At 51.8% G+C, this 12,374-nt stretch overlaps 1 pseudogene; it reads left to right on the top strand.

Moving 5' to 3' along the window:
• Positions 1-10,934, top strand: part of LOC123067840 (uncharacterized) — a 40,843-nt pseudogene extending 29,909 nt beyond the window's left edge.
• Positions 10,935-12,374: the final 1,440 nt, after the last annotated feature.

The following is a 12,374-nucleotide window of genomic DNA, read 5'->3' on the forward strand; positions in this document are numbered from 1 at the left end:
GGAGGAGCCCAGGTAAGTTTTCCCCTTTTCTTCTATTTCTGTTTTATTTAATATATATCTGCAACTTTGTTGAATTTAATAAAATACCTAGGCAACTTCAAAAATCACCAAACTATTCCTGGCCCATAGTTGGATTATTTCCAACATGAAACATTTTAGTTTGGAGATATTTGAGCATTTAAATATTTTATATTATTTTAAATGCCCAAATTCAAATATTTATGATTTAATTCAAAAACCCTAGGATGGCCTAGGAAAATGTGCACCATTTTTGGCAGAGGTTCTGAACCAAGACAAAAATGATGGGCATTTTAGAAGGGCATTTCAGGTTCATTGAAAAATTATTTTAGTAACCCTAGTTGGTTTCAGAGGGGACTGGGGGTTCTGTCATCCCCATTTCAAGTTTCTGATGAATGAGTAAACATGATGCAACACTCTAATGCATGACTAGCTAGGGTGTGACAGAAGCGCAGAATGGATGGCTAGATAGGGAGGGCCTGGGTGCAGGTGTTCTATTATATATTTTCGCCAGCTACTGCCGGGATCCACTGACATCTCTGAGCATTGCCCTCTGATCATGAAGAAGATTCAAGCGCGTCACTGCTCTGGATTCCGGTTTGAGGCTTGGTGGCCAAATGAGGATGGCTTCAGTGAGGTTGTCTCCTAGACATGGTCCAAGAAACTGCATACCAATGATTGCATTCGGAAGCTGCACATCAAGCTTACTAGAACAGCCAAAGCCCTCAAAAAGTGGAGTAAAAACCTGATCAAAGAGAGAAGATTCTGTTCTGCAGTTGCCTCCGAGGTCATATTGCAGCTTGACCTCGCGATGGAGAGCCGGTCCCTAACACAACAGGAGCTTGACTTACGTGCGTTGCTAAAGGGGAGGCTGCTTGCCATTGCTGCTATTCAAAAAATAAGATGGAGGCAACGATCAAGATTAGTTTGGATCAGAGTTGGCGACGCGAACACCAAGCTGTTTCACCTTCGCGCCAACAGCAGAAGAAGGAATAATCATATCCCCTTCCTTCATCATGGTGACCATGTTGCTTCTGACCATAAGGACAAGGCAGCAGTCCTCAAAAATCACTTCATCTCCTTGTTGGGTCAACCGAAAAGCGCCACTCTGCGAATGAACTAGTCTAATCTTAATCTGCCATCTGCAGACCTGACACACCTTGATCACCCATTTGACTTAGATGAGCTGGGCAAAGCTATTAAAGAAATGGCAGCAGAAAAGGCACCGGGCCCGGATGGTTTCATTGGGCTTTTCTTCAAAAGATGTTGGCACACGATTAACGTGGATTTGTTGAATGCCCTTAACCAGCTCTCCGCCCTTGATGCTAGAAACTGGAACCTATTGACCTCTGCATTCATTGTCCTAATCCCGAAGAAAGAAAATGCTCTACGCGCTGCTGATTATCGCCCAATAAGTCTTTCCCACAGTGTTGCTAAGATCTTGGGAAAACTCCTTGCCAATAGACTGGCGCCAACTATGCAGCATCTAATATCTATGAGCCAAAGTGCCTTCCTCAAAGGAAGATCGATCCAAGACAATTTTCTGTATGTTCAAAATCTCGTCCAGAGTTTACATAGAGCCAAGAAAGGGGCAATCTTCCTGAAGCTGGATATTGCAAAGGCATTTGACCCGAAACTACAAATAGCTAGCTCTCACTTTGTACTAATCAGAGGAAGCCCAGCTAAAAACCAGCGGCTGCACACAAGCTGCTCTCACTCTCACTCACGTACAGATGAACTCACACACACCGACGTACTGAGAGGACACACTCACTAGCAGAGGAGGAATACTGGAGTGGCTTGATGCCTTTCTTGATTGGAATGGAATGATTACAACCGGAGGTACACAGCTCCTTTTATAGCTGACCGAACCGACCTAGGGACGCATGCACTGACGTCAATTACCAAGCAACATCACTGCTGACCTACAATAGTAGAAAAACAAAAAAATGGTCTTACCAACTTACTGCTACTGCCTTCGTAGCTAAGTAATGGTACTGTGGTGCATGCATGCTGCCGACATGCAGCCTTTGGAGACAAGTTTGACACACCATTCTCCCCCTCAACCTTGTCGAAGGAGCTTGGTGTCGATGATTCCGACCTTGTCGCGCAGATCCTAGAACCGGACACGACCAAGTGACTTGGTCAGGATGTCCGCCTTCTGCTCACCAGTCCTGATGAACTCCACGATCACCGTGCCTTTCTCGATGCAGTCACGTATGAAGTGATAGCGGAGATCGATGTGCTTGCTGCGGTCGTGAAGCACTGGGTTCTTGCATAGGGAAATCGCCGACTTGTTGTGGACGAAGATGAGTGCAGGGGCGGTGTCCTGATTCAACATCTCGCCGAGAAGGCGAGCAAGCCAAATGCCTTGACAGGCCGCTGTAGCTGCCGCGATGTACTCCGCCTCGCACGAAGATACGGCGACAACCTTCTGCCTTACCGATTGCCAGCTGACGGGACTGTTCCCGAGAAGGAACAGTAGGCCCGAGGTGCTCTTCCGGGAGTCCAGGTCACCAGCGTGGTCGGAATCGCTGTACCCGACCAAGCTCTTGCCGTTGCCACGACGATACACGCATCCATGCGTGAACGTACCCGCGATGTACCGGAGCAGGTGCTTGACGGCAGCCAGGTGATCGCTTGCCGGAGCTTCCATGAACCTACTCAGGTACCCGACAACAAACGTGATGTCCGGTCGGGTGTGCACGAGGTACCTAAGACTCTCGATGATGCTTCGGTAGAGTGTGGCATCCACCGCCTTCTCGGGGCTCTCCTTGCTGAGCTTCAGTCGTGCCTCCATTGGAGCATGCACATCATGGCAGTCCTTCATGCCTGCTCGCTCGAGCATCTTGGTGGCGTAGGCCGTCTGCATGATCGTGATGCGACCACCCTCCTGGTTCACCTCCAACCCAAGGTAGTACCGGAGCAGCCCGAGGTCGCTCATACTGAAGAGACGATGCATCTCTCCCTTGAAGCGTTGAACCTCTTCAGGCTCTGCTCCGGCGATGACCAGGTCTTCGACGTAGATGCCGACGATGAGCAGCGTGTTCGCGGTGCCACGCGAGTACACACCATGCTCAGAAGCGCTGCGTGAGAACCCAAGGGATGCGAGGCTTGCATCGAGCTTGGTGTTCCACGCCCTTGGGGCTTGCCGGAGACCATACAGGGCCTTGTGTAGCCGATACACGCCCTGCTCGTGGCCCTTGGCAACGAACCCGGGTGGTTGGGAGACGTACACCTCCTCATTAAGGTCGCCGTTGAGAAACGCCGACTTGACATCCATGTGGTGTACCTCCCACCCGTGGTGAGCACCCACCGCAAGGATGAGCCTGACGGACTCCAGCCTTGCCACCGGAGCGAAGACTTCCTCGAAGTCCACTCCCTCACGCTGCACGTAGCCCTTGGCGACGAGGCGCGCCTTGTGCTTGACAATGGCGCCGTGCTCGTTCTTCTTCACCTTGAACACCCACTTGAGCCCGATGCCTCGGTGCCCAGCAGGCAGTGTGGTGAGTGTCCAAGTGGCGTTGTCGTTGATCGACGCCAGCTCGTCCAGCATCGCGTGGCGCCAACAATCCTCTTGCTCGGCCTCCGCGAACGTGGTCGGCTCCTCGCCGGTCATAAGATGCAGGACCTCATCGTCATCAGCATCCTCATCCTCGGGCTGTTGCGGTGTTGTCGCAGCCTCGCCGAGGAGATCCCCCATGCGCCGAAACCTGTGGGGGGCGCCAACGCTGTCATCGGCGTCGAACAGCTCAGACCTCGCCGTTGGCGGGGTTGCGAACTACCTCCCAGGACCCACATTGCTTGACGTCATGGTGTCCGACGACACCGTACCCGGGGACGGTGTTCTCGGGGTTGTTGTTCCCGGATCCACACCTCCCGAGCTTCCCGGGGTGGCACTTCCCGGGGTCTTGTTTCCCGGGGTTGTAGAGTACATCGGGTACTCCACAGTGAAGGAGCTGCTTGCCGGGGACTCCCCCGACGTCTCCCAAGTCCATCGTGCATCTTCTTCGAAGATGACGTCGCGCGAGACATGCACACGCTTTGAGACGGGGTCGTACATCTTGTACGCCTTACAGCCCGTCTCGTAGCCCATGAACACCATCGGGGTGCTCCTGTCGTCGAGCTTCTTCAGCTGTGGGCGCGTCGTCTTGACGTGCCCAATGTAGCCAAAGGTACGAAGGAAGCGTACATCGGGCTTCCTCCCATACCACGCCTCGTAAGGCATCTTGCCGTCGACACTTCTTGTGAAGGAGCGGTTGAGGATGAAGACAGCCGTCAGCACGGCCTCCCCCAATAAGTGCTCGGCACCTGCTTTGCCTTGAGCATGCAGCGTGCCATCCCGAGCACCCTCTGGTTCCTCCGCTCGACGACGCCGTTCTGCTGCAGCGAGTAAGGGGCTGTGAGATGACGTTGCACCCCTTTCTCGTCGCAGTGCTTGTAGAACATGGCCGACGTGAACTCGCCGCCACGGTCCATGCGCAGCACGTGCAGCTTGTGGCCGCACTCGACCTCTGCTGCCGCTTGCTGCTTGACGATGGCTTGCTCCGCCTCATCCTTGGAGGCGAGGAGCAGCACCCACATGAACCTGCTGTAGTCGTCGACGAGCAGCAGGATGTAGCGACGCCCTCCTGGCGTTGCCGGGGTGATTGGGCCACAGATGTCCCCATGAACCAGCTCCAGGGGTTTCTGCGCCCGACAGCGTGCCTTCTCGGGAAACGGCAGACGCCGCTGTTTCCCCGCAAGACATGCATCACACAGCTCGTCAGCGTGCTAGATGTGAGGTAGCCCACGAACGAGGTTGCCTCGTGCCATCTTTCACAATCCGTCGAAGTGCTGGTGTCCTAGCCGGGCATGCCAACGCCACGCGTCGGAGACATGGCCCACGGCAAGGCACACAGGATGCACGGGTCGAAAGAAGAATTTGTGGAGGCGGTTCAGCGAGCGGGTTACCTCGATGAGCAGCCTCTTCTGCTGGTCGTGCACAGTGAGAACACCGCGCCGGATGCCGATGTCGATCCAGCCCTCGTCGAGCTGTCCGATACTCACGACGCTGCTCTTAAGCGCCGGGATGAAGTAGACGTCCGTGAACGCCCTGTGATCACCCCCTTTGTCGGCGAAGACGACGGTCCAGCGCCCATGGATCTCCACCACGGATCCGCCCGCGAACCGCACCTTCCCGGTGATTGAGCAGTCTAGCTCCGCGAACGCGTCGAACGAACCAGTCATGTGGTTTGTGGCGCCGGTGTCGAGGAACCAACCCTCACTATGATTGCCGCCTGCAAGCATGGGTGTGGTCACGGCTCTCTCCTTGTTGAGGAAGACATAGCCGCATGCACACACCGTTGTCGGGGAGCCATATCCCATCATCACGGTGGACCTCGAACACTTCGGCGTTGGGGTGTGGATGACCTGAGTCTCCGTGCGCTCCTGCACGGAGTCGATGGTCGCCAGCATCATGGTCAGAGCATTATCCGCCATATGTGTCATTGCCGCGCCAACTCACGCGACCTTGTCGGGTCCCGAGGTTGTCGGGGACGCCATCACCGGGGTGTGGCTCCCCTACACCCGGGCCTTCAACGCCTCCCAGTCGACAGGCCCCGAGAACGTTGTTGTCGAGGTGTGGCCTGTCACTGGAGTGATGGTTTCCGTGGACGGGTTCCGTGCCTCCTACACGGAATGGGTAGTTATCGAGGTTGTCGTCGCAGGAGACGCTGAGCTCTCCTGCACAGGCTCGACTTTTGCTAGCATCATTGCCGGCCCGCCGTCCACGTCAGCCTGGATGAGGTTTGCCATTGCTGCGGCTGCCTCGTCGGCTTTCCTCTTGTGGCAATCCCGGATCCAGTGACCCGGCATGTTGCAGTAGAGGCACTTGCCACCGTTGCCAGCACCTCGCCCTGCCCGGCTTGGCTTGCGACCGTGGTTGCCGCCACCGCTCTGGGTGCGGCCTCCGCCTCTGCCGCGACCTCTGCTTCCCGTGGGGGCGCCTCCCCCACTGCTGGAAGAACCGTCGCGGCCGCGCTGCTGAAGCTGCGCATCCCACTGCTCCCTGGTGAGCAGTAGTTTGCCGCCAGCACGGTTGTCGGCTTCGTCGCCGCGCTCCTCGACGACCTTCAGCTGCCCTTCCAGCTCCTCGATCGTCATGGTGAAGAGATCCACCAAACTCTCGATGGACCAGGCCAGTTGCTTGTACTGCCTGGGGACGACGCGGAGGAACTTGAGAATCACCATCTTGTTGTCGATGGGATCTCCGAGCGTTGCGAGCTCGTTGACGAGACCTTGCAGCCGCAAGGCGAAGTCGTCGGCTTGTTCATCGGCCTTGAACCGGATCTCCTCGTACTGGAGGCGCAAGGTCTGGGCCTTCGACTCCCATACGCGCTCCACGCCGATGCGCAGAGTCTTGATGGTCTCCCATGCTTCCTTGGCCGTCTCCTTGGCTCCAAGGGTTAGCACCATCTCCTCTGGGACGGAGCGCAAGGGTGAGCACCACCTCCTCGTACTCGACATCGCCGGTTTCCACGGCTTTCCACATATGTCGCGCCTCCATGATCACTTTCATCATGACGGACCAACTGGGGTAGTTGGTCCGCGTGAGGAGAGGGAAGGAGGTACTGGACATGCCCACGTCTCGCATGGAGCGTGGCGCACCCAGCTCACCTCCCGGCCTGCCTCGCAGCGCGAGCGCGTCCGCCACACGGGTGTCCTCGGCCGAGCTCTGCCCGGCGGTCTTGGAGCCGTCGCCGGCGACGCCTTCCTTCGGCATATGCTTCGGCATAACCTGAGGCTCTGATACCAATTGTTGGCCCAAAACTACAAATAGCTAGCTCTCACTTTGTACTAATCAGAGGAAGCCTAGCTAAAAACCAGCGGCTGCACACAAGCTGCTCTCACTCTCACTCACGTACAGATGAACTCACACACACCAACGTACTGAGAGGACACATTCACTAGCAGAGGAGGAATATTGGAGTGGCTTGATGCCTTTCTTGATTGGAATGGAATGATTACAACCGGAGGTACACAACTCCTTTTATAGCTGACCGAACCGACCTAGGGATGCATGCACTAACATCAATTACCAAGCAACGTCACTGCTGACCTACAATAGTAGAAAAACAAAAAATGGTCTTACCAACTTACTGCTACTGCCTTCGTAGCTAAGTAATGGTACTGTGGTGCATGCATGCTGCCGACATGCAGCCTTTGGAGACAAGTTTGACACAACAGTCAGATGGGACTATCTGCTTGAGGTGCTCTGCCACATGGGCTTCGGACAGAGATGCCGTGATTTGATTGCAATCATGCTCTGCTCAACCTCCTCCAGAGTAATCCTCAATGGTGATCCAGGGCTGCCTTTCTACCATCGATGTGGCTTGCGACAAGGCGACCCACTCTCGCCTTTTTTGTTCCTGCTTTCTATAGAGCCACTACAGTGTATCTTCGCGTCTGCAACCGAAGCCGGGATCCTGAAACCTATGGCGCACAATTTGGCCTCCATCAGAGTCAGCCTCTATGCGGACGATGCTGCCCTATTTCTGAACCCGTGCAAGTCTGAGATGATGGCCTCACAAGCAATCCTGGAAGCCTTTTGGAGAATCTCTGGACTCTACACCAACTTCAACAAGTCTGCGGCTTTCCCTATTTGTTGTGATGAGCTGGCAACTAGTGAAGTGCTCTCCGAGTTCGAGGGAACAACTGACTCTTTCCCTTGCAAATATCTCGGGCTACCACTTAGCCTACACAACCTTAGGCGCACCGACCTCCAAATTCTGATTGACAAGATAGCTGCGAAGCTCGCAGGATGGAAAGGCGAGCTCCTGAACAAAGCGGGAAGGTTATAGTTGATCAACTCAGTCCTTACCTCTATCACAACCTACCTGTTGACCCTGTTCGCTCCTAGCAAGTGGCTGATCAAGAGGATCGACAAGCTTAGGAGAAGTTTTCTTTGGAAGGGCAGTGAGGAGGAGGCCAAAGGTGGGACTTGTGCAGTCAACTGGCAGCTGGTTTGCTCACCAAAAAAGTATGGTGGACTGGGCATCAAAAACCTCTCGTCTTTTAGCAGAGCTCTACGGCTGCGGTGGGCCTGGTTCGCGTGGCAATGCCAACCTAGGCCCTGGTTTGGAATGAAACTCCCGTGCTCTGAAGCGGATATGCAGCTCTTTCATGCCTCCACCAACATTCACCTTGGAAATGGGCAAACTGCGAGTTTCTGGAAGTCAAAGTGGTTGGATGGGGCCGCACCACGTGACCTTGCACCCTCCCTCTTCAAGCTGGCGCGCAGGAAAAACTACAATGTGGCTCAAGCCATGCATGTAGGTAGTGGATGAAGGGGCTTGAAAGAATCAGCTCCCATGTTGATCTGCACTCCTTTCTGCTTCTATGGGAGAAGATTCAGAGTGTCAACTTATCTGAAACAAGAGATACCATTGATTGGATCTGGACGAAGGACAGGAAATACACCGCCAAGTCTGCATATTTCTGTCAGTTCATTGGTTCGATTGCCAAGCCTGACGCTGACCTGATCTGGAGGCTCAAGATTGAAAGAAAGGTGAGGTTTTTCCTCTGGACTTTGGCTCAAAACAGACTCCCAACCACTGACAGGCTGCAAGCCCATGGGAGCGATCATAACGCGACGTGTTCTCTCTGCTTCCAACTCCCTGAAACTGCACTCCACCTCTTCAACACATGCCTTTTTTTCGAGGATGTTTGGAACAAGCTATGCTTGGCACGACCCTTGTGCTACCCTTCCCTGCCTGCTAGCATTCAGTCCATCTCTCATTGGTGGAGTGTTTGCTCCTAGCGCAACAACGAGCAGGCCGTTGCTGCTGCTTATTTTGCTTGGCACATGTGGAATGAGAGGAACAGGAGGGTCTTCAACGCCAAGTCTACCTCAGCGGACGTCGTGGTTTCTTTGATAAAAGCTGACTTAGATTTCCTGAGAGTAGCGCTGTAATTTTCCCTTTTTTGTACAGGCAGCGTTCTCTGGACGACTACTCACTCTTATGTACATTCCTAATCTTCAATGAAAAGGCAGAGCTCCTGCCGTTCGAGTAAAAAGAACAAAAAAATGTCTGAAACCTTTGAACACATTTTTGCAGATGGTACTTTGGTCAATGGCTAAATCACCGCTCATGTATGGAGGGGACTTGAGGCATCTCGATGATCATACATTCAATCTAATTACCCATCCTACTCTATTAAGGATAAATCACCACACTAGAAACAACATGGAGGTGAACTAAATATTAGTTGGAGTCCGGAGATTCCTGCTGCAACATATACTGAACAACGAGCTAACCTGCGGATATCTTTTTCAGTTTGGTTATATTCATAGTGAGAGGGCTTCAAAGCCAGATGAACAATCCGGTCGCTCAAAGTCCGGCTATCCGATGGACTTGACAAACAATGGTGGAATGGTTCTTGGTCTCGGTACATGCAGCGATAAGAGCGTCGGTGGATGGCACAGTTCCTCAGAAGATCGCATTTGCAGACTCTATCGAATCCAGAATGGCAATGCCTCATTTTGCATATCCTAAGAAAAACTTCTTTCAACATCGTAAGTGGTGTTTGACAAAACAATGCATGAAAAGAAGCAGTCCTAATCTTCTGAATTATATGTATGATCCACACATATTATTGTTATACAGGGATGAAGTTACCATGGGCGGTGAGGAAGACCAAGCAAAGTTTCATCTGGCAGGCATTGACACCGATGATGGTTGCTTGGATGCATCTGTCAGTCCATGGCGAACAAGCTCAACGAGCCAAACTCCCATGTTCTCAGCCTGCGAACGACATACAAAGCAGGTAAGTTCAGCACACACTTTGGTATCCTGATAAGAGAAACGGGATCCATGTAGAGTGAGGCTGAAATGCAGAATTTTGTGGAGCATTTTGTGTCATGAAGTTGCTATTTAGCTGTCATAATAACCAAAAAATGGACATTTGATCATTTAACTTTGGAAATGAACTTAAGTCGTGGTTGATCATTTTTTGCCGATAACAATGGCAGGTCTAGGAGCTAACAGAAAATGGCCAGCTTGTAAGCAGCTACTCAGGGTTGTGTGCTACAATGCGGTCCAGCAAGGCAGGAGGTACAAGTTACTCTACATTGATTCACCATAAATTAATCGCTATTTTTACCTAAGTAACACTTTTGTTTGACGCAACAGAGAATGAAACTACCGGAGCATGAGCATGGACAACAATTGGAGACAAAGGTACTTTAGCAGCATGCTTCTTTTCCAATGCACACTTGGCGAATAAGCGTCCCTTTTCTTTAGCTGATTCTTCTTCTTACAAGGAAGCAGGAGAGATCTACGTGGCCATCTTCAACCTCAACACTGCAAGGAGGAAGATCACTGTAAGCGTGCCGGATCTAGAAAAGGTTGTCGGGAGAAATTTGGCAAGGTGCACCTGCACTGAAGTCTGGAGTAGAAAGAGATGGAGTGTGATGAAGGGGGGCATCTCAGCGGTGGCCTGCCGAAGGGTGGCCGAACTAGCCATGAAGGATTTAATAATCCGGCTATGGCCTGCCGAAGCCATACCCAGCAGCTACTTCGGGCTCATGAAGCCGCTGGTCAAAGCCTGCCCTCGGCTTGATGCCATCACGCAGTCGGTATGCATCGAAGGCGCGCGAATGGCCTTCGCCCGAGTCAAGATGCGTTGGGTGAAGATGGACGCCGTGAAGCTTGTAACCGAAGGACACTACTAGGGAAAAGCCTAGCAGCAGTGCGGGTTTTAGGCCTATCAGTAGTGCGGGATGATGCACTACTGATAAGGCGCTACAGCTAACGTGTAGCAGTAGCGCCTGTTGTCCCACGCTATTGCTATACATGGATAGCTGTAGCACGCTTCAGGGAAGAGCGCTGCCGATATTGTCTGCTGCGTGTTTTACAGGGAACCGCTACTGGTAAGGCGGCGCTACTGCTAACTTTTCCCCCTCGTTACTACTAGTTTTATTAGTTTTTTTCTGCATATTTATTTTGTATTTGAATAGGCTTTATACAATAATCTTTAGCATATCATACAGACACAAATGTAATCATAGCATATACATACAACTAGTCTCATCAAATCATGTCATCATCATAATCATCATCCAACACAAAGTGGTCTCTTGTCATCATCTCGAAAATAGCGATACAAGTCAATTTGAGTGAGAGCGGAACTATGCAGTACATGAGTTCGTATCCCTCTCTCGCATTAGTGTGAACCTAAACTAACTACTGCCTGTCGCTCGGAAACCGGAAACCGGTACACCTGGACCTGACACTCCGGCCACTCGTCGTATATATACTCCTGGCGTAGCACTTCTTCGCCATCGATGATCTATGCACCTACATCGTCACATGAGTCGATGATATGCAACATATATAGTTGAGCAACAGAAAGAGACAGACTTGGAAAAAATAGAAACAACATATCATAAGCATAAATAACAAAGTTCATCGTACCCAAAATGCCCTAACTAGAGTGATCTTCGCTAGTCGAGGAGGAGGGCGGTTTAATTACATTACAAATAAAGTTTCGCCATGCATAACTCAAAGTTTTGTCATACAGAAAGTATGGACTAAACGGACACATTGTCATATATCGACAATCACTCCAACATGTCGTGCCATCCATCGATGTCAGGGAGATAGTCCCCGAGCTTAGTGAAAGGCTTCATGTCGAGACGCTGAGAGGCTACCCATGTTCGGACGTCTTCCCGTGACATTTGTCCTTCTTCGTAGAACATCCCCGTTTTTCGACGAACTCCTTCATGTTGATTTGGGCAAGTTCGCGCTGGATGTGATAGAACTCAGCTCGAAGTCGATGATCCTCGATATCTCCTACGTTCTTTACCCATTGCAGAATATGGGCATCGCCGGATCTAGGTGACGTGCGAAGGTTCTGGTGATCCCGTCCGTACTCCAGCATGTGGTGTAGTACATAGAATCCATCATTAAGAGAATCACTCGGTTGCTAGATGCAGCAGAAGTCGGTCTTATGGCCGAAGGTGAGCCTGCCGCCCCTTCTCTTCTTGTCCTTGACCTCTCCACCCAGTGCTTGGTAGTAAAACATAGCACTATTGAGAACATCCTTGATGTGGGTGTAATCATTTTTGTGAATGTTCTTCGATGAGTCCAAGTAAAGAGCGTGGGAGTATCAGGGGTAGAGGATGATAAGGACGGCGTGCCCGCCGCTGCGCAAAATAAGTACACCTCAAATTAATTAGCCTTCACCGTGCAAATGAATGATTGAAACCGAAGGAAAGATATCTGCGCAGATGACATACACGGGATGATAAGGCACGAGAATCGCCTCCTTGTACTTATTGGCGAGCATGAAACTGACGATGTATTCCTTCGCGT

Source organism: Triticum aestivum, chromosome 3B (assembly GCF_018294505.1).
Source record: "Triticum aestivum cultivar Chinese Spring chromosome 3B, IWGSC CS RefSeq v2.1, whole genome shotgun sequence".
Classification (NCBI taxonomy): domain Eukaryota; kingdom Viridiplantae; phylum Streptophyta; class Magnoliopsida; order Poales; family Poaceae; genus Triticum; species Triticum aestivum.